The sequence below is a fragment of the Protopterus annectens genome, chromosome 1.part1, assembly GCF_019279795.1.
Source record: "Protopterus annectens isolate FY-2018-M chromosome 1.part1, PAN1.0, whole genome shotgun sequence".
Lineage (NCBI taxonomy): Eukaryota > Metazoa > Chordata > Ceratodontiformes > Protopteridae > Protopterus > Protopterus annectens.
In genome coordinates, this window is record NC_056726.1 from 1,483,935,887 (window position 1) to 1,483,958,628 (window position 22,742).

The window sequence follows — 22,742 nt, forward strand, 5'->3', positions numbered from 1 at the left end:
AGATACCATTCATAAGGGATGCCAGCAACAACCTGCTCACCACTGCACAGGACAACAAAGGCAGATGGAAGGAGTACTTCCAGCAGCTTCTAAATGAAGAAAACCCCACAGAAGCTTTACTGACCCAGACACAGCCTAAGATGAGATACGAAGAGGAGAAGCTCATCATCGAAGAAGTAAGAACAGCGCTAAAGAAAATGAAGTCAGGGAAAGCAGCAGGCTCAGATGAGGTCACAGCAGAGATTATCAAGATAGTGGGTGAGTCAGGGGATAAATGGCTCCTGAAGGTACTCATAGCAGACGGCTGAAGAATAAGCACACTAGTGCCAGTGTACCAGAAAAATGGGACATTCACAACTGTGGCCTGTACAGAAGTACCAGACTCCTGTCAGACTGCATGAAAGTTCTGGAGAGGGTGATTGATAAATGAATACGTAGAGTAGTAGAAAGTAATGCAGGAAATGAGCAGTCTGAATTCAGATCAGGATACAGCACAACTGACCTGATGTTTGCAGTGAGACAGATAATTGCGAACAAGCCATGGATGAGGAAAGATTCCAACTGGTCATTTTTGACTTGGCTAAAACATATAACAAGTTTCAAAAAAGCTGACTTGGGTAGTCTTGTTATGATTCAAACTCCCAGAAACATTGACAAAATTAGTGTGTGCTTGTGTGTGTGCCTTCTGTGGAAGGTTGGGCGCCGGGCTGGCAACTCGATACCGTAAAACTCCCCTGCCAATCATGAGTGGGCAGCTGATCCACTATGGCGACCCCTAACTAGGAAAAGCTGAAAGAAGAAGAATAAGATGTACAAGGACCCAGTAAAACAGTGTTTGAGCTCACAGAGGTGGAGCCAGTGGAGGGTGTGTCCATTAGAGTTCAGTGGAGGGTGTGCCCATTAGAGTTCAGTGGAGGGTGTGTCCATTAGAGTTCAGCTCTCAGACCACTGCTATTCTTACTGGTGATGGACTACATTAGCAAATAGGTTGGAGGGATAGATCAACAGAGCTGTCATGTTCAGATGATGTGGCATTGCATGCAGGTTCTGAGCAAGAACTTCAGCAGATTATACAGGAATGAAATATAAACTGAAGGCACACAAGAAGAAGCTGTGCACAGATAAGACAGCTGTATCCACAAGTACTGTCCTCAGAGATAAAAAACAAATACTCATGACTTTACTTTATATTCTTATCACAGCCATCTACTCAATAAAAAAGGCCTGCTGCCATGAATATTTACTTTCCCACTATCTGCATTACCAACTTTGTGGATATGGCATCCTGAGGCAGTGTAGAAATTGCCTCACATTTACTGACAACCAGTTAATACTCAAACAAACTGATATAGTATGTGAGAGATGTATTTACACAATGCCATTGGAGACAAAGCTCTCACATAAAAGCACTCCTAATGTCAGTCAGGTTGTTAGTAGCACACAGGCTGCACCCATCACACACAATTCAAAGAAGACACACAGACCCTGTGAGGATATCAGATATTGTTATTTGTGCTAGCATGACTGGCTGACTTTTTGTAAATTATTGTAAATAATTGTAAATTACCATGTGTTATATATGCCATCATGACTAGCTATAATTTTGTAAATAAGTTAATGTTTTTTGATTATTACTTTGGTTTATGTAAAATGTCAGGATCAAACTGTGTTTTTTCTGGATGAACAAATGTACATGTGTTTTAAAAAGAATTCTGAATGCAAGTTGTGCCAGTCAGATGACCTGAAGGTGATGTTATTGTGTGTCAGAGCTGAAAGGAAGGGAATCTCTACAGGAGCCGTTTTTGTTTACTTTTCAAAAATCTGAAATGAAAGACTAGAATTTTCATAACAGCTTTCTGTGACTTTTAAAAAATGTTGCTATAAAAAGCAGGTTTTGAGTCAGTTGTGCTCAGAGTTGTTCAGTTGCAGCAGTTGTTCAGTTGAGTTCAGTAATCAGTGGTTGTTTTCCAGATCAGTATTTATCACTCAGAGTTTTTCAGAGCTGTTCAGCAGAAATAATAAGAATTGCTATTCCAGTCACTGAGGACTGGACAAAAGTCTGAAGAGTGGACACACATGCTTATCTTGCCCTGCAGAAGTAGGAGTATCATATTGCCTTGCTGACTTAATGAGATTAGACAGGGAAAGTTAATTTTCATCACCCAAAGACTCCCTATGCTGTGGAATAAAATCCCGGTATATGTGAGGCAGAGCACCTCGCTGGCCTTGTTCAAGAGAAATCTTGACCAATGGATGGGAGATCGCAGATATACCCCAGGGATTACCTCAGTGTCACTGCTCAACAGAGGCACAGCAAAATAATGGGTATAGTTCCCCATACTAAAGGGGTGGCGTAAGCCACAAAACTATGGGCTAGGCTTGTAAATGCCCTCGGGCAGATAGCCTAGTATGAACCTATGAACCTATGAACCTATTAGGAAGCTACAGTCATATAGTTAGAGGTTTTTTTTTCAGTCGGTGTGAAACCTATTCTTCAGTGTTATTTTCATAATTCCTGTGTATGAAACTCTGTGGTTTATGGAAATCAGTTATTCAGTGTATGTAAGTTTTAAATAATTTTTATTTGTTAAATATTTTACTACCTTTTATTGTAGCTGGTTATTGAGAAAATACTTGAGAGGGTTTATGCTTATTGTAACAACACCAGGGCCACTCCAAAAAGCCTTACTGCTTGGATTTACAATCTACCGTATATATCAAGATTTATTTTACCCAATATAATTGAACATCCCTTTTGAAGGGTATCGTGGTATTGACTGGTAGCAGCATACTGTGTAATTTTGGAAAGAGGACATAGCAGGTAAATCTGTGCCAGTCTTTCCCAAGAGTGCTTGTATGTGTGATTATCAAATACCTAAGAGTGTGTGTGTAACATACCTAGAACTGGGACACAGTGCTCTGTAGTGGGTAATGTAAAGACTCATTTGGGTATCTGAATTGAAGAAAATACAAAAAAAGCAGGCGTAGTCCAACAGAGGTAGCTCAACAGCCAGTATTAAAAATCCAATTTAATGTGAGCCCTTTCGAAGGGGTCAATGCCTCAACTTCTTCAGACAAAAAATAATTCAAACATACTCCCCTTATATACTAGTACATACATCAATTATTCAATTATTACCCCAATTAATAAAAAACAAATTTTTACTTATATTAAAAAACATTAAAACACACTATCAGTTCATACTAATATAACTTGCAAAATTCAGATTTTCCACAACTTAGAATCAGAGAAAATTTTCATATAGTTGTCATAAAAATATATAAAAATCAAAGTATATTTTAACAATTAATTATTAAAAGCCTTAGCACCACATCTTAATGCAAACCATAACTACCTTAATGAAGCATGAAAAAAACACAGCTTTATCAGACTTTAAATCTGTTTTTACATATTTAATAACCACATTTTATATTTACATTTAATATTATTGATACCTAAATGCCACATACAACAAGACACCTACCTTCTAGCTCCTACTTCGATGTTAAGTGTTAAATTCCATAGTTAAACTATGCTTATCAGGAATACATGCATCCTTATCAACAAAACTACCCCTTCATTCTTGTCTCTGCTTCAGCAGTGTAATCTTTTGCAACTTATAACCAACCTAATCACTAAACAGTCACTAAAATATCCACCACTATGAAAATACATAATATACACTTTTTATTTATTTTTTATTTTTTATTTTTTACTTTTTACTTTAGCCTACCAAGATTTTTATGAAATGATATATGTATATTTAATGCCCTCCTATTATTTTGTCATACATTTATGATATTATACATTTATAATTCATTAACCTTCTACCTCAACAGAGCTTTTAGCTTTAAAATACTTTTAATTGCTGCATATTCGTTTAAACCTGGTGGAATATGTGCTGATGTTCGAATTTGCCACATTAGTTCATTCTCTTCTAATTTTAGTTGCCATGGTCCACCCCTCATTTCACATTCCACTTGTTGTATTACTGTATAGGAAAACTTATGATTGGGATTATCAAGTATATGTTTCACGTGCGTTTGTGTTATCTCCCCTGCTAATACAGTATTGATGCTCGTAAATTCTTTGTCTGATTTTCCTTTCCGTTTTTCCAATATAGTATGATGGACATATTTTGCAACACGATGCATACACCACCCCCTTTGATTCACAACTTGAATCTCCCGTTGATTACATATGGCTTATTTTTTTATCCACACTTTGTTTCCCAATTTAATGAATTTACACTGCTGGCACATTCCACATTTACTCATACCTATGACTTTCTTTTGTTTCTTATTTATCTCAAGTAGACATTTTAAATTTGGGCCTCTTCTATATGTAAATCCTGGTTTTATACCTAGGACCCTACTCAGACTGTTATCCTCTAGAATAATAGCCCAATTTTTAATAAAGATGTCTCTTATTTTCTTATGGTCAATGGAATAGGTAAATAAAAATTCAGGCCTAAATTTTTAGTTTGAGACTCCATAATTGTTCTATGCTGCTCAATTGTTGTCACCGAATTATTATTGCAACCATTATATAATGGTGTAAAATTACCTGAACTCCTTTTCGCATTCACCTCCAAAATAATGTCTCCTATAACCACTTGTGGGTAGCCTTGTTCTATGAACATTGATTTCAATACTTCACATTCCTTTGTATAATCAATGTCATTGGAGACCATCCTAGCCACCCTTACCATCTGTCCTTTGACTACAGCCTTCTTCTGATGGTAAGGGTGGCAACTGGAGAAATGCAAAAAAGCATTCGAATGCGTAGGTTTTCTATATATCATAGTCTTAAATTTATGGTTTACTCTATCTTTTATTAACATTACGTCAAGAAAATTAATACTGTCAGACCCTATGTTATATGTAAATTCTAAAAAGTCTGTCATGGCAGTCATGTTTGATATGAAGTCTTCAAGAAGACTTTCATCTCCCTTCCATATTAGGCACATATCATCTTGGTACCTAGTGTACCATAATACATTTCCTGGAACATTACATTATTGAGCAATAAAGTTTGTTCCCAATGTGCCATAACACAATTCGCAAAACTTCCACCGCAAGGTGACCCCATAGCTACACCCATATTTTGAAGAAACAATTGTCTATTAAAAATCATATAATTGTTAGATAATACTATGTCTAACAATGTTTCCACCACATAAATGTTATTTTCATCAGCTTTTTTTAACAACATGAACTCCCTGGCCCATGCTATCCCCAGACTTTGTGGGATCACTGTATACAAATCTTTTACATCTATTGTAAGAAAGATGTAATTATCATTATATCTGAGTTTATTGATGTTTTCTAAAAAACTCTCGGACTCCTGACAAATCTGGGGTTCATCCTTAATGAGAGGTTTTAAAATATTATCAATATATTTAGCGCAGGCATATGTTATTGATCCTCTGCCGTCTACTATGGGTCTAAAGGGTGGGTCTACATAGCTCTTATGCAACTTAGGAGAACCAAATAATGCAGGGATTTTAGGGGCTGACATGGACAAATAATTATACGTGTTAATGTCTATGGCTCCTTCTAGAAATAAATCAAGTATGCTTCTGATTTTTCTATAGGCTCCATTAACCTCGTTAATACTAACTTGTGTATAGACATCTGTGGACAAATATTTGTCCGTTCTTCTATTATAATCACTCTGGTCCATAAAGACCAACCCCCCTCCCTTATCTGGTTTCATAACTCTAATGTTACATTGATTTAATAGATGTAAAAATTCATTTCTCTCTTCGTAATGTTAGCTTTTATTCCCTTTCCAATGTGTGATTCACTTAATATTGCTCTTAAATCCATTTCTCATACTTTCTCAAACATACTTAGAGTTACGTGTAAGGGAGGGTTAAACACACTAGATATTCTCAAGGTGTTAGTGAGTGAAGAATTTGTTCACATTAATAAAGTAATATTTAGCTTACGTACAAATAGTTTTAAGTCCACAATAGTCCTGACCAGGTCAGCTTTTCTGTCTGGAACAAAAGACAGTTCCTTTGCAAAAAAATCGACCATGTCTTGTTCTATTACCAAAATTGTATAATTGAATATTTTAAAGTCTCCTTCTGAGCTTAGAAGGATTTGTGGTCCTTCCTTATAAATTTCTGTCATCTCCTTCGCTGATTCCGATGGTTCCTCCTCTGGCCCTGGTTCTGATTATTGTTTGAGTTGTTGTGCCGTCCATTGTGACCCTTTTGAAAACCCTGCTGATTATTTAGTTCGTTGTTAATAGTTTCATTATGTTGAACTCTATTGTTTTGGGTTATAGGAGACATTATTTTGGAGGTGAATGCGAAAAGGAGTTCAGGTCATTTTAGACCATTATTATATAATGGGTACAATAATAATTTGGTGACAACAGTTGAGCAGCATAGAACAAGTATGGAGTCTCAAACTAAAAATTTAGGCCTGAATTTTTTATTTATCTAGTCCATTGACCATAAGAAAATAAGAGACATCTTTATTAAAAATTGGGCTATTATTCTAGAGGATAACAGTCTGAGTAGGGTCCTAGGTATAAAACCAGGATTTACATATAGAAGAGGTCCAAATTTAAAATGTCTACTTGAGATAAATAAGAAACAAAAGAAAGTCATAGGTATGAGTAAATGTGGAATGTGCCAACAATGTTTTTTGTGTCTTTCAGCTTTTTCCGGTTAGGGGTCGCCACAGAGGAACTCTGATCTGCTAATGATTGGTGGTTGATTTTTACGTGCCAAGTTACCAGCCCTAATGCACAACCTTCAACGAAGGTACACCCATTCACGCATATCTCCACGCAGAAGACACTCTAGCTGAGAATCGAACCGGACAGCGTCTTATTGTGAGGCGACAACACTACCGCAGCGCCACTACCATGGGTGAATGTGCCAACAATGTAAATTCATTAAATTGGGAAACAAAGTGTGGATAAAAAATAAGTGAATGTGCCAACAATGTAAATTCATTAAATTGGGAAACAAAGTGTGGATAAAAAATATGCTATATGTAATCAATGGGAGATTCAAGTTGTGAATCAAAGGGGGTGGTGTATGCAGCGTGTTGCGAAATATGTCCATCATACTATATTGGAAAAACGGAAAGGAAAATCAGACAAAAAAATTACGAGCATCAATACTGTATTAGCAGGGGAGATAACAAAAACGCACTGGCGAAACATATACTTGATAATCCCAATCATAAGTTCTCCTATACAGTAATACAACAAGTGGAATGTGAAATGAGGGGTGGACCATGGCAACTAAAATTAGAAGAGAATGAACTAATGTGGCAAATTCGAACATCAGCACATATTCCACCAGGTTTAAACGAATATGCAGCAATTAAAAGTATTTTAAAGCTAAAAGCTCTGTTGAGGTAGAAGGTTAATGAATTATAAATGTATAATATCATAAATGTATGACAAAATAATAGGTGGGCATTAAATATACATATATAATTTCATAAAAATCTTGGTAGGCTAAAGTAAAAAGTAAAAAATAAAAAATAAATAAAAAGTGTATATTATGTATTTTCATAGTGGTGGATATTTTAGTGACTGTTTAGTGATTAGGTTGGTTATAAGTTGCAAAAGATTGCACTGCTGAAGCAGGGGCAAGAATGAAGGGCTAATTTTGTTGATAAGGATGCATGTATTCCTGATAAGCATAGTTTAACTATGGAATTTAACATTTAACATCGAAGTAGGAGCTAGAAGGTAGGTGTCTTGTTGTATGTGGCATTTAGGTGTCAATAATATTAAATGTAAATATAAAATGTGGTTATTAACAAATATGTAAAAACAGATTTAAAGTCTGATAAAGCTGTGGTTTTGTTCGTGCTTCATTAAGGTAGTTATGGTTTGCATTAAGATGTGGTGCTAAGGCTTTTAATAATTAATTGTTAAAATATACTTTGATTTTTATATATTTTTTATGACAACTATATAAGAATTTTCTCTGATTCTAAGTTGTGGAAAATCTGAATTTTGCAAGTGATAGTATGTTTTAATGCTTTTTAATATAAGTAAAAATGTGTTTTTTATTAATTGGGGTAATAGTTGAATAATTGATGTATGTACTAGTATATAAGGGGAGTATGTTTGAATTATTTTTTGTCTGAAGAAGTTGGGGCATTGACCCCTTCGAAAGCGCTCACATTAAATTGGGTTTTTAATACTGGCTGTTTGTTGAGCTACCTCTGTTGGGCTACGCCTGCTTTTTTTGGTTTTGCAAGTTTATTTTGTTTAACAGTTTAGTCAATTGATGGAAATAATTTAGTCCTAGATTTGTAGCCTGTTCCCAGTGTACCCTTAGGGGAAATTGTGTGTTCTAATTTCTGCTTTCAGTGATGCTCCCTTACTAGAGACAGTGGTGAGGATTGAGGCTCCTTAGTTACTGCCCCAGTTTTAAGTAGGGGGTCGTCACTTTATTTGGTGTCAGAGCAGTGGGATATTTTAATTGAGCTTCAGTATCCTGTGGGTAGTTCTCACTGAGGTGTGCACTCTCAGCAGCCACAAGATAAACATACAGCATTTCATTTCACAACAGTTCTAATTATTTTTTAGATAGTTTAGTCAGCAACAGCAATCAAAGATGTCAGCAGAGAATTATAGCAAGCTGACCTGGAAGCAGTTTGCCAAGGTGTGTGAAGCCAAAGGACTGGTGCATGCCAATCTGACTATGGAAGTAATGATCTCAGCCTTGATCACAACCACAGAGCAGACCAGCAGCTCAGAGGATATCCAGTTTGGTGTTTGTGATAAACAGCCTTCCGAGACAAGACAGTGTACCTGTCTTTCAGAGGGCTTGAAAGTTCATTTAGAGTTAAAACGACTTAAACTGGAAGCTGAGGAGAAAGAGAAGCAGTGCCAGTTTGAACTGGAAGCCAAACATTTGGAGACCAAGGAAAATCAGAGTCAGTATGAACTGCGACATCTGGAAGCTGAGGACAGAGAGAAGGCATGCCAGCATGAACAGGAGACCAAGCGTTTGGAGGTGGAAGGTGAAGAAAATGAAAGACAGGGACTGCATGAAAAGGAGGTTCTAACCCTCTGACAGGGTCATGGAGGTAATAGATCAGGGTATGAGTCAACCCCAGAAGCCATAAATGTTAGTAAACCTTTTCCTCAGTACAGGGAATGGAATGACTTCGTTAGTTTTATTTATATATTTGAGAGGGAATGTAAACAGTATAATGTTGACCAAGAGCTCTGGATACAATTCCTGACCCCCTTACTCCATGGTAGAGCTGCTAATGGAATTGATAAATTGTCTGATATTGATTGTCTGAATTACAATCACGTGAAACAATGTTTACTGGATTGTTTTAAATTAACTCCTGAAATGTATAGAAAAAAAATCTGAACATAGACGCAAGGCAAATTAAAATGTATGTGATTACATTGCTGATTTAAGTACTTCCTTTCACAGGTGGGTGAGTGGGTGTCAGGTCAACACTTTGGAAAGATTGGCAGACCTTTGGGTGCGAGAGCAAACTCTCAGCACTTTGCCTAAGGACATGAGGATCTGGTTGGCAGACCACGAGTGTAACTCTGCAAATGAGGTGGGAAGAAAAGGGGATCTCTACTTGGCAAGTAGGACACCACGGCATAAGAAAGGGATACTCAATGCTGTATATGGACATAAGGGAACCCATGGGGGGCAGCCTAAACCACTCCAACAGAGTTTACCGGTAACAGGGGAAGCCACTACTTCAAGCACACAGTCAGTATCAGGGATTAGATGTTTCAAATGTAGTCAGAGGGGCCATGAGCATACAGATGTTCACTGAAGCAAGGTGAGAAATAAAAGGTGAGGGTCCCAGCAAGTGGGAATGTCAGACTGTTTCAAATGTAGTCAGAGGGGCCATGAGCATGCAGATGTTCAATGAAGCAAGGTGAGAAATAAAAGGTGAGGGTCCCAACAAGTGGGAATGCCAGAATGCAAGTAGTAAGTTGTCTGGAAACAACAGAGGTGCCAAATTATCACCACCATTTGCATCCTATCTTAGTGGATGGAAGACAGACCACTGCTAAGAGATAAGCTTCTGATATAACCATTGTGAGGGTTGCAGTGGTTAAGGAGAGGCAGTGCTTGCTTGGGCAGTCCACACCAGTTATAACTCTAGGAGGGACCCTATTACAAATAATAAAATACCACCAAGACCACCGATCCAAGAAGTAAGCGAATTTAATGAAATACTTAGCACCTCGGCTTACACAGCCTTCCAAGAGTAAAAACACTACAAAATACTGTTTGCTTATATACAGCATATTGCACAAAACAATTAATCAATTAAGCATACAATTCAAATCACATACTTCCAATTACATTCTTTGTTAAGTCTTGTGTGTCTTTAAAATACAAACTTTTATAAAAAGAAACCCTGCCGATTTTAAAGTATGGTACTTTGGAGCCTCAGGGACTTAATTTGATTTGAATTGTATGCTTAATTGATTAATTGTTTTGTACAATATTCTGTATATAAGCACACAGTATTTTATAGTGTTTTTACTCTTGGAAGGCTGTGTAAGCCAACGTGCTAAGTGTTTAATTAAATTTGCTTACTTCTTGGATCGGTGGTCTTGGTGGTATTTTATTATTTTATTTTTTTGTTTTTTTAAGTTGTATTTACTACCCCATTACAAATACCCTTGGCTAGAGTTCACCTTGACTGGGAGGGTGGAAAAGGGATGAAGCAGGTAGGTGTGTTTGAGGATATCCCTGCAGATGTCTTAATAGGGAATGATTTTGATAGTTTAGTACCTTGTGTGCATGCACTGATATACAGTCAAGCTTGGAGACAGGCATGTAGGTCTGGTAGCCTGAGGAATACCCAGACAGATCCTATGCCTGAAGCTGAGGCTGGCGATGTGGTTACTTCAGGGAGGGAGCTACCTTGTAGCATTGAGCCTGAACGTGAACACAACTGCTGGAAGGTACTGGTGTTCCCGTGGACATTGTGACTGCAAGGACAGAGGGGAGTGGTGGTGTCCAGTCTGGCAGTGAGGTACCACTGACAGATGATACTGGGCTTCCTGTGGAGGGGGAGCTGGGCAGGGTCACAAAAGTAGAGTTGAGACAAGCTCAACTTATGGACCCTACATTACGAGATTTGAGAGAGGTAGCTAAGGAAGCACCTGATGCTCAAAGAAGAGGGGAGTCTGTATACTGGAACAAAGGGTTATTGTACAGAGAGTTGACCCCTGAAGGAGGGCTAGAGGATAATACAGCAGTTGGTAGTGCCCACAGGCTACCATCTGGTGCTTCTAGCCATTGCCTATGACATTCCTTTTTCAGGTTATGTGCATAAAGCATACCAAGAGACTCATTACTCAAAATTTTTATTGGCGTGGGATTGCAAAGAATGTAAAGGGATACTGCAGGACCTGTAAGCGGTGCAAAAGGGTAGGCAAGGTGGGAGGCAAGCTCAAGGCTCTGTTGATGCCTTTGCCTGTGGTTGAAGAGCCATTTCAGAGGGTAGCCATGGATATTGTAGGGCCTGTGAGTATGCCAAGTTCTACAGGAAAGATGCATATCCTGGTGGTGGTGGATTATGCTACCAGACACCCTGAGGGAGTGGCTCTGTCCTCCACTGCGACAGAAAAAGTAGAAAATGCCTTGCTAGAAATCTTTAGCAGGGTAGGTTTTTTGAGGGAATTCTGTGGCAGGGCTAGCAACCCGGCAGTGTAAACCTTGGCTCAAGATGATTGTCACTGTTGAAGTGACACCCTGACCCCATTTACAAAATGGGAAAAAGGGGCTGAGATAATTGTCACTGCTGAAGTGACACCCCAACCCCATATGCAAAATGGGAAAAAGGGGTTGAGGATGGATGGTTGGAGGTTTTCTGAGAGAGATCTTGACTGACTGAGGTGCCAACTTTATGTCAGACCTGCTGGCTTGTCTGTAGACGGATTGTGGTGTGAAGAATCTAAAAAAACAACCCGCTACCATCACCAGACTAATGATCTTATGGAGAGGTTAAACTTCACTTTAAAGACTATAATATGGGCATTTGTAGACCAGTTTAAAAGGGAGTGGGACAAATATTTGCCCCATTTATTGTTTGCCTACAGAGAGGTACATCAGGAATCTACAGGCTTTTCATCATTTGAGTTGCTGTATGGGCATAGGGTGAGAGGATCTTTAGATCTGATTCATGATGAGTGGGAGGGTGAGCATGAAACCCACATGGAGTCTGCTGTGGCATATGTCCTAAACTTCATGACGAGGCTTAGGGAGCTTGTAGAACACATTGTGTGTGCTGTGTCTTTAAGAAGCATATCAAGGACTGAACATGCGTATATAAATAGCGAGCACATGCTATACTCAGTGCCATTTTGGAAGAGCATCCAGGGAGTGAGCATGTATAAATGTAATAGCTAGTTTGTTTATTTACTGGAGTTGAAGTTAATAGCCTCAATTCTGATGTGTTTGTGCATAATAAAGCTGCTTGAACAAAACCCATGGAGTCTCATTTATTGTATCCTGACTAGAAGAGTGACATGGACTCAGAACCAGGATGCCAGAGACCGATATTCAGAGCCATGAGGTGCAGAGATAACAGTGAAGGTAAACGAGCCAGAAAAGCGCCAAAGGTAATGAAAACTTGCATAAAAAGTTTATTTTATAAAAAAGATAAAATGAAGGATTACAAGGGCACAAACCACATTATTAAACAAGTAAAAGGCACAAAAGGTTTATTGATCAAACAAACTGTTTAAGATTAAGTTATTTGATAAAATGATTGTCAGAGAAGTACATAAAGGGTCAGAAATTACCTCAGAGTTGCAAAATGAGTATGTTTAAATTAAAATGAACATTTTTAAAGCACCAATGTGCATGTTTAGAGTTAAACGGGCAGAAGAAAAGTACAAAGGGCATGAAAAGAAGTTAAACAAGCAAAACGAATATAATACCAGCAAAACAAGTGTAAATGACATGAGGCGACTGCGACTTTGTATTGTATTCAGGGCATAACTAAAGTTATTTGAAGTATCTCATTGTGTGTAAAAGTTCTTACAGTGTGTGCTTATTACTGTGCATTTATACCAAGGAGTTTGTTAGTGTGCAAAGTGCAACTATTTCGTGAAGTACTGTCAAAGTTTCTTGTGCTGGGCATGTCTATTCGCAAAGTGCTGCCATTACAGACTGTGTCTTGCAGTGCAAAGAGTTACTTAGTAAAGTACCGCCATTTTGAGGAAGTTTCATTGTGCTCTGTATTATTTATTCACAAAGTGCAATTACTTCAAAATGTTCCTTACTCTGAGCTTCTTCTGCCTAGTTCATTCACACAGCACAGTTATTTGAAATGTTTCTTACACTGATGAGGTGATTTCAAGAGTATTACAGTGCCTGGGAGATTTATTTTGCAAAGTTTAATTATTCAGAGGCTTGTTGTGCTGTTGGGCATAGTTACAAGTACTGGCATAAATTTCTGGCATATGTATATGTGTGTATGTTCATGCATATTTGCAAAACCCTTCACTGGTATGTCTTGCTATGGCAGTCAGATTTTGAAAGCCCTCACCACTTGTATTTGATCAGAGTATTGCAAAGAATTGGAGGATATTTCAGAAGAGTAGGGTATTTTTATACAAGCAGCTTATTTTGACAAAGATGCACGCACTAGGGCATTAATTTTGCTAAACCTAGCTGGGTCATAGGTCATAGAAAGGGAGCATTCATTTGTGTATGCCCCAGCCAGGATTGCCACACATCCCTATTTGAGTGGGATTGTCCCGGGATCAGGAACCTGATCCCGAGTCCCGCACTGCCGGTTTAAATCCCGGCGAAACAGCCCTCCGCTTTTTTTTTTTTTTGATTGTCCCGTATACTGGCATATGGGCCAATCAAAAATTGCTAAACACGGAGCTGCTCGTGTTTAATGCAGAACATCAGACAGTTCTGCATTAAACACAGCTCCGTTTTGTGAGTTTTGTGATTGGCTCGTATACGGCATACGGGCCAATCAAAAACTGATAAATACGACGAAGCCACTTGTGTTTAATGCAGAACTGCCTGATGTTCCCTATTAAACAGAAGCAGCTCAGTAGCTCCATGTTTAAAGACCTTTTTTGGTCCTCACTTACCGTGAAAGAACTTTTTTTTTTTTTTTTTGTCCCTACCTGGCCAGTCTGAAATCTGGCAACCGTGGCCCCAGCACTATATGAAGGAGGTGAAAAACCGTCATGTTGTACAGGCTGAATCAAGGGAAGACCCTGAATGTTTGAAATGCAAATTCAGAGAGATGTGTAACCCGCAGACAAATATTACATTAGAGAGGCATTTGTTTTACACAAGAGATCAGAAATCAGGGGAAACATTTGCAGCTTTTATAACTGACCTGAGAAACAAAGCCAAGATGTGAAGGTTTGATGAATTAAAAGATGAGTTGATACAGGACAGGCTTGTGTATGGTATTAATAGTGCTGCTGTGAGAAAGATTTTGCTTTGTGATAGTGATTTAATGTTGAGCAAAGCTATAGAGATTTGTCAAATCCATGAAGTTACAGGAAGGCACACAAGTATGCTTGCAAGTAATAAGAGTATGGTTTCAGTGGGCTCCAGAGTAGACAGCATGCAACACGTGGCAAACAGAAGCAGGCCTAAGCACATGGCAGCCACAGCCAAAGCCACGTAATTTTCCAGTAAGTTCTAAGAAAAGAGCATGCGCATCAGGCTCAGTGCAGTACAAGCGTGAGTCAACAAGACCCATGTCCAGCCTTATAGTTAACTGTCACAATTGTGGTGCCAACCATGAGTCTAAAAGAGAGAAATGCTTAGCATTTGTTCAACAATGCCGCAAGTGTAAAAAATTGAATCATTTTCAAAAGTTTTGCAAATCAAGTAAACCTTGCACAGTTATAAAGAAGGGTCACTCAAGAAAGAAAACTGATCAAGTAGAATTGCAACAGTAAACCACACACCCACCTTTTCAGAGGCTCTCAATAAAAATCTACCCAAACAGCAGAGACCTCCAAGGCAGAAATGCACTCAACCACCACAACACAACATTAATCACAAGACACATAACTCTCCTAAAGTGTGCCACTCAACCAACCCCCCTAAGGCAAAACAGCATTCCCAACACACTAGTCATAGGTGACTCGATACTCAGGCACACTGATGTCCCACTCACTAGGTTGAATAAGGAGAAAGTAACAGTCAGCTGCCTGTCTGTTGCCAGGATCCACCACATAATGCATGCACTCAGGTCCCTCAACAACAGGTACAAATATGACTCTATCATTGTACATGTGGGTGTGAATGACCTGAGACATACCTCCCTGGACTACATGAAAAGAGACATGGAGGAGCTCTCGGATTATGTAGTCCAGGCGGGTAAGACCCTAGCCCTGAGCAGCCTCCTACTATCACCCAGAATGATACCACAGTACAAGCAGAAAATGACTGATTTCAACAATTGGCTAAGTTTCTGGTGTCATTCTAAGGGGATCCAGTATCTGTCTGTCTGGGATGACATGACTGATAGACCTCAATGCTTTGTCATAGATAGCCTGCATCTGTTACCCCTGGGCTTCCGGATACTGGCCAAGGCTCTTGCCACCCCTGTAGTACCTTTTTTAGGTGGTGTTACAAAGACCAAATTACCACCATAACAGCTACAAACAAATGCAATCTTTTTCAATTCTAGCAAAAGCTGCTCAATGCTAGAAGTCTAAATCTCAAAATGCACTCGTTCGAAGCGCTCCTTAAAATGGAGAACATCAACATTTGTGCTGTAACAGAGACCTGGTCCAAGGCAGCAGAAAGTACCCCTGCACTACCAGGCTATAACTCATTCTACACCTTTTGGCTCCAGAACTTGGACCGAAGCTCCAAAGGTGGTGGTGTTTCCATATTCATAAAGGATGCGCACACCAGACTGGTACCCCAACATAATGCATCAGAGATACTTCAGGTGCAGCTAACATTGGGTAAGGCAGCGATTTAGGTCATAGCCAGCTATAGGTCTTCAACCATGTCCCAAGACTCACACTCCATGTTCCTAAGCACCCCGGAGAATATTAGGGACCAACCTAACACTCTTATACTGGGCAACTTCAATTACCCCTCCATTAACTGGGAAAACTACTCATGTACCAATACACTTGCCCAACGTTTCCTGGAATTCATTAATTCTAATGCCCTGGACCAGCTTGTTCTTACCCCCATTAAAGGTAACGACATCCTTGACCTGGTCATTACTAACATGGGCAACTGTAGCTCTACACATTTAGTCAACTCCTCCCTGGTTAGATCCGACCACAAACTAATCACTTTGGAAATCCACATCCCTCCCACCTGCCCCACAAAGGCAACCACCGTGAAAAACTTCTCTAAAGCTAACTTTGGGCTCCTAAAAACAGAGGTGGCAAACTTCACGGCACCCATGCAAGTAGAGAATAGTTGCATGACTGCCGAATCATACACCAATGCACTGTACGAACACGTACACAAATGCATGGATCTCACCATACCAATAGAACCAAGACACTCTCCTCCAAAAAAAGGAAGCCAATCTGGTGGTGTCCTGCCATAAACAAACTCTACAACAGAAGGAGGAAACTGATGCAGAATAAGGTGAAGACCCAAGACTGGAAAAACTCCCTTTTCAGCCTCAACAAAAAGTTGAGATCCCTCATTAAATCCTCTAAAGCTAGCTATGAAAACAGAATTGCAGCAGATAGTAAAGACAACCACAAGGCCTTCTATAATTATGTAAAGAATCTCCACAGCAATACCCAGATTTGCTCTGAGCTACTGCAGAATGGTACCTCTTATACCGGGCTAACAGATATTGCCAATATACTGGCCGACAGATTCAGTGCCAACTTTACCCCTCTCTCCGCCACCAAAGGACCAATTACAATACCAGTAGATTGCCAGGCACCCAGTATCACTGCTGCACAGGTCAAAACAGCACTATCCAAGGCCCAGAATACAGCTTCTATGGGACCTGACACTATCCCTGGCTGTGTTCTACATGAACTACAGAGTGAACTGGCACCTCACCTGTGTGCCCTGTTCAATCACAGCCTCACCTCAGGCTTTGTCCCTACCGAATGGCGCACTGCTACAGTCATCCATCTCCACAAAGGAGGAGCAACTACAGACCCTGGGAACTATCGCCCCATTAGCCTGATATGCAAAGCTATGGAACGTATCATCATGGACCTAATAAACAAGGATATAGTGAATCTCCAAACTCTGGATCCCACACAGTTTGGTTTTGTGAAAGGTAGATCACGCCTGTTCAACCTGGTTGACTTCTTTGAATCAGTCACCAGAGCTGTGGATGATGGCAAGGTGGATGATACAGCCTACCTTGATCTGGCCAAAGCCTTTGATACCATTCTCCACTCAGGAATCATAGAAAAACTCACTAAGCTAGGCATCAACCCCTATATCACTAGGTGGGTTGCAAACTGACTCATGGAAAGAACCCACAGGGCGAAAGTAGTTGACTCCAAGTCAGACTGGTGACCAGTCATGAGTGAAGTCCCACAGGGTCCGGTCCTGGGTCCTCTCCTGTTTTTTATCTACTTCTCTGAAGTCCAGGCAAACACGAAGGGACTCTGACTGACAAAGTTCACAGATGATTGCAAGTTGGGAGCTATTATTAACTCCCCAAGTGATGTTGACATCCTACAGAAAGGCCTCACTGAGACCAACGACTGGTGTCAGAACCATGGCCTAAAGCTCAATCCCAAAAAATGTGTCATTATCCCCTTTGGGAAAAACCCAATTCCCATGAATTACCACATTTATGGTAGTCCACTGAACACAGAAGGCCTTATAAGAGATCTGGGAACACAGGTTGACAGCAACCTCTCTTTTGACCACCACATTGCCACTGTGGTCAAAAAGTCCTTCTATGTGGCACATCTCATTATTAAGGGTTTTGCATTCAGGAAGAAAGAGGTCATTGCCTCCCTCTACTCTTCCCTCATTAGGCCAATCACTGAGTACAATGCCCCATTTGGCATGTACCTCACTAGATACTTGCAACAACTGGAGAGGCCGCAAATTACCTCACAAAGAGGATCCTAGGCCTTAAATACTTGTCCTATATGGACAGACTCAAAAAACTCCAACTATTCTCTGTCTCATATTGCCTACTTAGAGGTGATCTCTGCTTGACTTACAAAGCCATGTCTGACCCAGCTCTGTTAGAAATGCTACATCTAAAGGAATCCCAATCCCTCTGCACCACATGCTCCAGAGACCTCAACCTCATTACCACAATCAACAGAACAAGCTGGAGGAACAGGTTCATAACCCAGAGACTGCCCATGCTATGGAATAGACTTCCCATACATGTCAAACAGAGCACCTCACTGGCCCTCTTCAAGAGAAATCTTGATGAATGGATGGAAAATAGAAAATTCACCCCAGGGATCACTCCAGTGGCTCTACTCGACAGAAGCACTGGGACCTAAGGTCTGGTGGCACGATGCCAGGGTAATCCTATGAGCTGGGCTAATAAAGGATCCAGGGCCATTAGCCTAGTGCACAACTATGAACCTATGAACAACCACAAAGAGGCAAAAGTTGCCCACAAGTACGGATAACCAAACACAAACCAAAGGCACCAGACACCAGGAGGTCTGAAATAATACACAAAGCTGTGGATCAGGCAGGCAGCTGCTTAATACCCATAAACACACTACAACTCCTTAGCGTTTTCATCCCCAAGGACTTCATCAGATGATACAGACATGCTGCTTAACCTTGATTTTTATTGCAACAGTCCACTTTCTACATAGATTGTGTATCAGTAGTTGGTGAAAAAGTTGATGCAGTGAATTTGTTAACAAAAAATTAAGTGTTTTGTACGGTCTGGATCAATGGTAAATCCTCCGAGCTCAAAGTAGACACTGGTTCAAAGTGTAATGTTATGTCAGTAGGTACTTTTGCTAAAGTGAAAGCTAATGAACAACTCAATGTGGCCAGTTGTGCGAAACTTGTTGCTTATGGAGGTGTAGAAATTCGAACCGAAGGCTTATTGGGATTTTCATGATATTTGGCCAAGAACTGTTATAGCTTATTATTTTATGCAGTCTGAAGACCTGTGCAGTCTTTATTTCTTTATTTTACATTTGTTGACTGGGATAGTCCGACTAGATACATGTCCATTTTCAGTGGAGGCTGAGAGAATTAAGACGTACTACTCAAATTATAGGGAAGGAGCTAGTCAGGATTAGAACAAGGACATAGCCAGAGTGTTTTAAAATATTGCCTAAGACTTTTCTTGAATTGGGGTAGGGAGGATTCGAGAGTAAGATCTGCAGGAATTGAGTTCCAAGTTTGTCCAGCGGAGTTGGCAAACAGAGAGTCCCCAGCAGAGTTATTGGTTTTAAACATTTGAACCAGCAGTCTGTTAGATGAGCTTAGAGGCCTAAGGTTATTGTGGTGGCTGATGATGTTTTTTAAGTGCAGGCGTGTTGTCAAAATGGTTGAGAATTTTATGGACCACCATGAGCTGGTTGTACTTAAGTAGGCTAGGCAATTCTAGCCATCCTAGGAGATTTAGGTTATGACAGTGGTGTGTCCTGTATGCCATACCAGTTGCAAACCTAGAAATATGGTTATAACAGCTAGAGAGTTTGCTGAGAGCGGATTTGTTTGAGGTGGGGATTACAGGGGAGGCATAGAGAAGAGTGGAGAGTAGATGTGAATGGGCAGTAGCAGTCCGAGCAAGTAGAGTAAGGAAAGGTTTAATCTTATAAAGAGCCCCGTTTTTATTAATGGTTTTGATAGTTTGATTGAGATGCAGGTCATATTTGAGGTTATTGTCTACTGCAATGCCTAAGAGTTTGGTCTGGGCGTCTGGGGTGATTATGGTGCTGTTATTGGATTTTAAGGTAGAGAATAGTGAGGAGGACCCACGAGTGGGGGAAAAACAAAACAGTTTTGTTTGTTGGGGTTTAAGACCAGCCAATGATTAGTGAGCCAATTTTCAACAGTGTTGAAAGTGCTCTGGTTTAATTTAGTCAGTAGATTTGTCAGGGAGGTGGCTGAACAAATCAAAGTGGAGTCATCCGTATATTGAATACAGGATGCATTTGGGATGACAGTGTGAAGGTCATTAATAAAGACAGAGAAAAGAAGGGGTCCTAGCATTGAGCCCTGGGGGACACTTAGGGTGATGGGTAGTTGGGTTGAAAGTGTGTCCTGCCATAGGGCGGCCTGTTGTCTACCACACAGGCAGGATTGAAACTGTTGGAGAATATGGCTATCTAAGCAGATTGCTTTCAAAGTTTGGATGAGTAGTTGGTGGTTAACCATACTGAAGGCCTTAGAGAGTTCAAGAAAGAGGTCTGAGGATAGTTTGTTGGTATTTCTGTTATGATTTATGGCATTAGATAAAGATAAGAGGGCTGAGGTGGTACTATGGAATGACCTAAAGCCATGCTGAGAGTTAGCCAGCAGCTTGTTCTGAATGAGATAGTGCAGTAGTTGTCTGTGGACACATTTCTCCATAATTTTAGCCAGGGGTGACAGAATAGCTAAGGGTCTGAAGTTTGACAGTTCTATGGAGTTCTATTGATTAAGATGGATATGGGGTATGTTATGGCGTCTGCAGCACTCTGCAGGTATTCTGCAGGGAGCAGATCAGTAGCGAGGGTGGTTGGTTTTAATTTCTTAATTAGGGCTTGGATAAGTGGACCATTACTGGGACTCAGAGACAGTTTGAGAATGAATTAACTTTCTTTTACCAAAGAAGTTCATCATATAAGCACATCTCCTAGTTCCAATTTCACTGAATCCATTTTCTCAGATTTTAAGTTGGGCAACTTCCAGTTGTGCATTGTATGAATTTAGACCCAGAGGTCAATCCAGTAGTCAGACCAGCAAGAAAAGTTCTGATAGCTTTGCAAGATAAAGTTAAAGCTCATTTGGATAAAATGGTACAGCAGGTGTAATTTGCCCAGTTACAGAACCAACTGAATGGGTGTTGTCTACTGTAGCAACTCACAAAAAGGCTCAGATGAAATCAGAATATATATTGGCCCAAAAGATTTGAACAAAGCATAAAAGAGACTGCATCATCCAATGCGTACAGTCGAAGTCACAGCCCTAATACCGAATGCCACTGTTTTTCTGTCTTAGATGCAAAGAGATCATTTTGTCACGTGATGTTTGATTGTAAATCCTCATTATTGACTACTTTCAGTATCCCATTTGGCAGATACAGATTCCTGAGGATGCCATTTGGAATAAACTCTGGAGGTGAAGTCTTTCAGCTTGCAATGGAGCAAATTTTTTCAGGTTATCCTTGTGCCATAATAGCAGATGATTTGTTGGTTGGAGACAATGGTGAAAAAGAACATGACAGAGATCTTAAGAAAGTTCTAGACAGAGCACGTGAAGTAAACTTAAAGCTCAATCCTCTAAAGTGCAAATTCAGACTACCAGAAGTTACATACGTAGGTCATTTATTTACCAGCACTGGCTTGCAACCAGACCCATCCTAACAAGCAGCCATTCTTGAAATGACAGCACCAGATAATGTTCAAGCTCTACAACATTTTCTTGGTATGGTCAACTATTTAGGCAAGTTTATATCGGACTTCAGTAAGCTGACAACATCTTTGACAGAGCTGACGTGCAAAAATGTTACATAGTCTTGGTTAGAACAGCACCAGAAAGTATTTGAAAACCTTAAGCAGAAAATAGCTACCTCACCTACATTAAAATAGTATGATGTTAATAAACCAGTAAGCCTTTCCTGTGATGTTTCAAAATTTGGTCTTGGCACAGTTATTCTTCAAGAACATAGACCTGTAGCCTATGCATCAAGAACTCTTACCCAAATTGAAATGCAATATGCTCCAATTGAGAAGGAACTTTTGGCAATAATGTTTGCATGTTCCAAGTTTCACGATTATATTTATGGTTGAGCTATTGAAACTGATCACCAACCTCTAGTTACTATTATAAAGAAGCCTCTGCATTCAGCTCCAGTGAAATTACAAAGAATGATGCTCAAATTATAAAAGTACAACTCCAAAATGGTCTATGCAAAAGGCAAACATCTTTATCTGGCTGATACCTTATCTAGATCACTCAGAATTACAATGGAAGAGCTTCATGCAAAGAATTTTGACTTTGACGTAATGGAAGTGTGTAATTTTTCTGCCACAAGACTTGATGAGCTGAGAGATCATACAATGACTGATCCAATTTTGCAAAAGCTCAACCACTGCATTAATGTTGGATGGCCATTAAAGCAATCTAGTGTACCACCTGAAGTGCAAACTTACTTTTCTTACAGAGATGAGATGAGATGTTGATGGAAGATGGCATTATTTTCAAAGGTCCCAAAATTGTTATTCCTTACAACATGAATATATCCAGATTTTGCATCGTGGTCACCCAGGTTCTAACTGAACCAAAAGAAGGGTGAGGGGACTAGTATTTTGGCCTTCTAGCAAAAGACATTGATAAAATTACTTTCATCTTGTTCAGTATGTAATAGTACTAAACCGCATTTGCAAAAAGAATCACTTTAGCTAAGTCAAGTTCCTGAACTCCCATGGTCAACAGTAGACACTGATATATTTGAGTGGAACAATCAGCATTACTTAGTATTGGTAGACTCTTATTTGAAATGGTTTGAGATTGATTTACTACCTAACTTAACATCTACTGCTGTTATTACTAAGTTGAAATGTCACTTCTCAGTCCATGGTAGTCCACACAAAGTTATTTCTGACAATG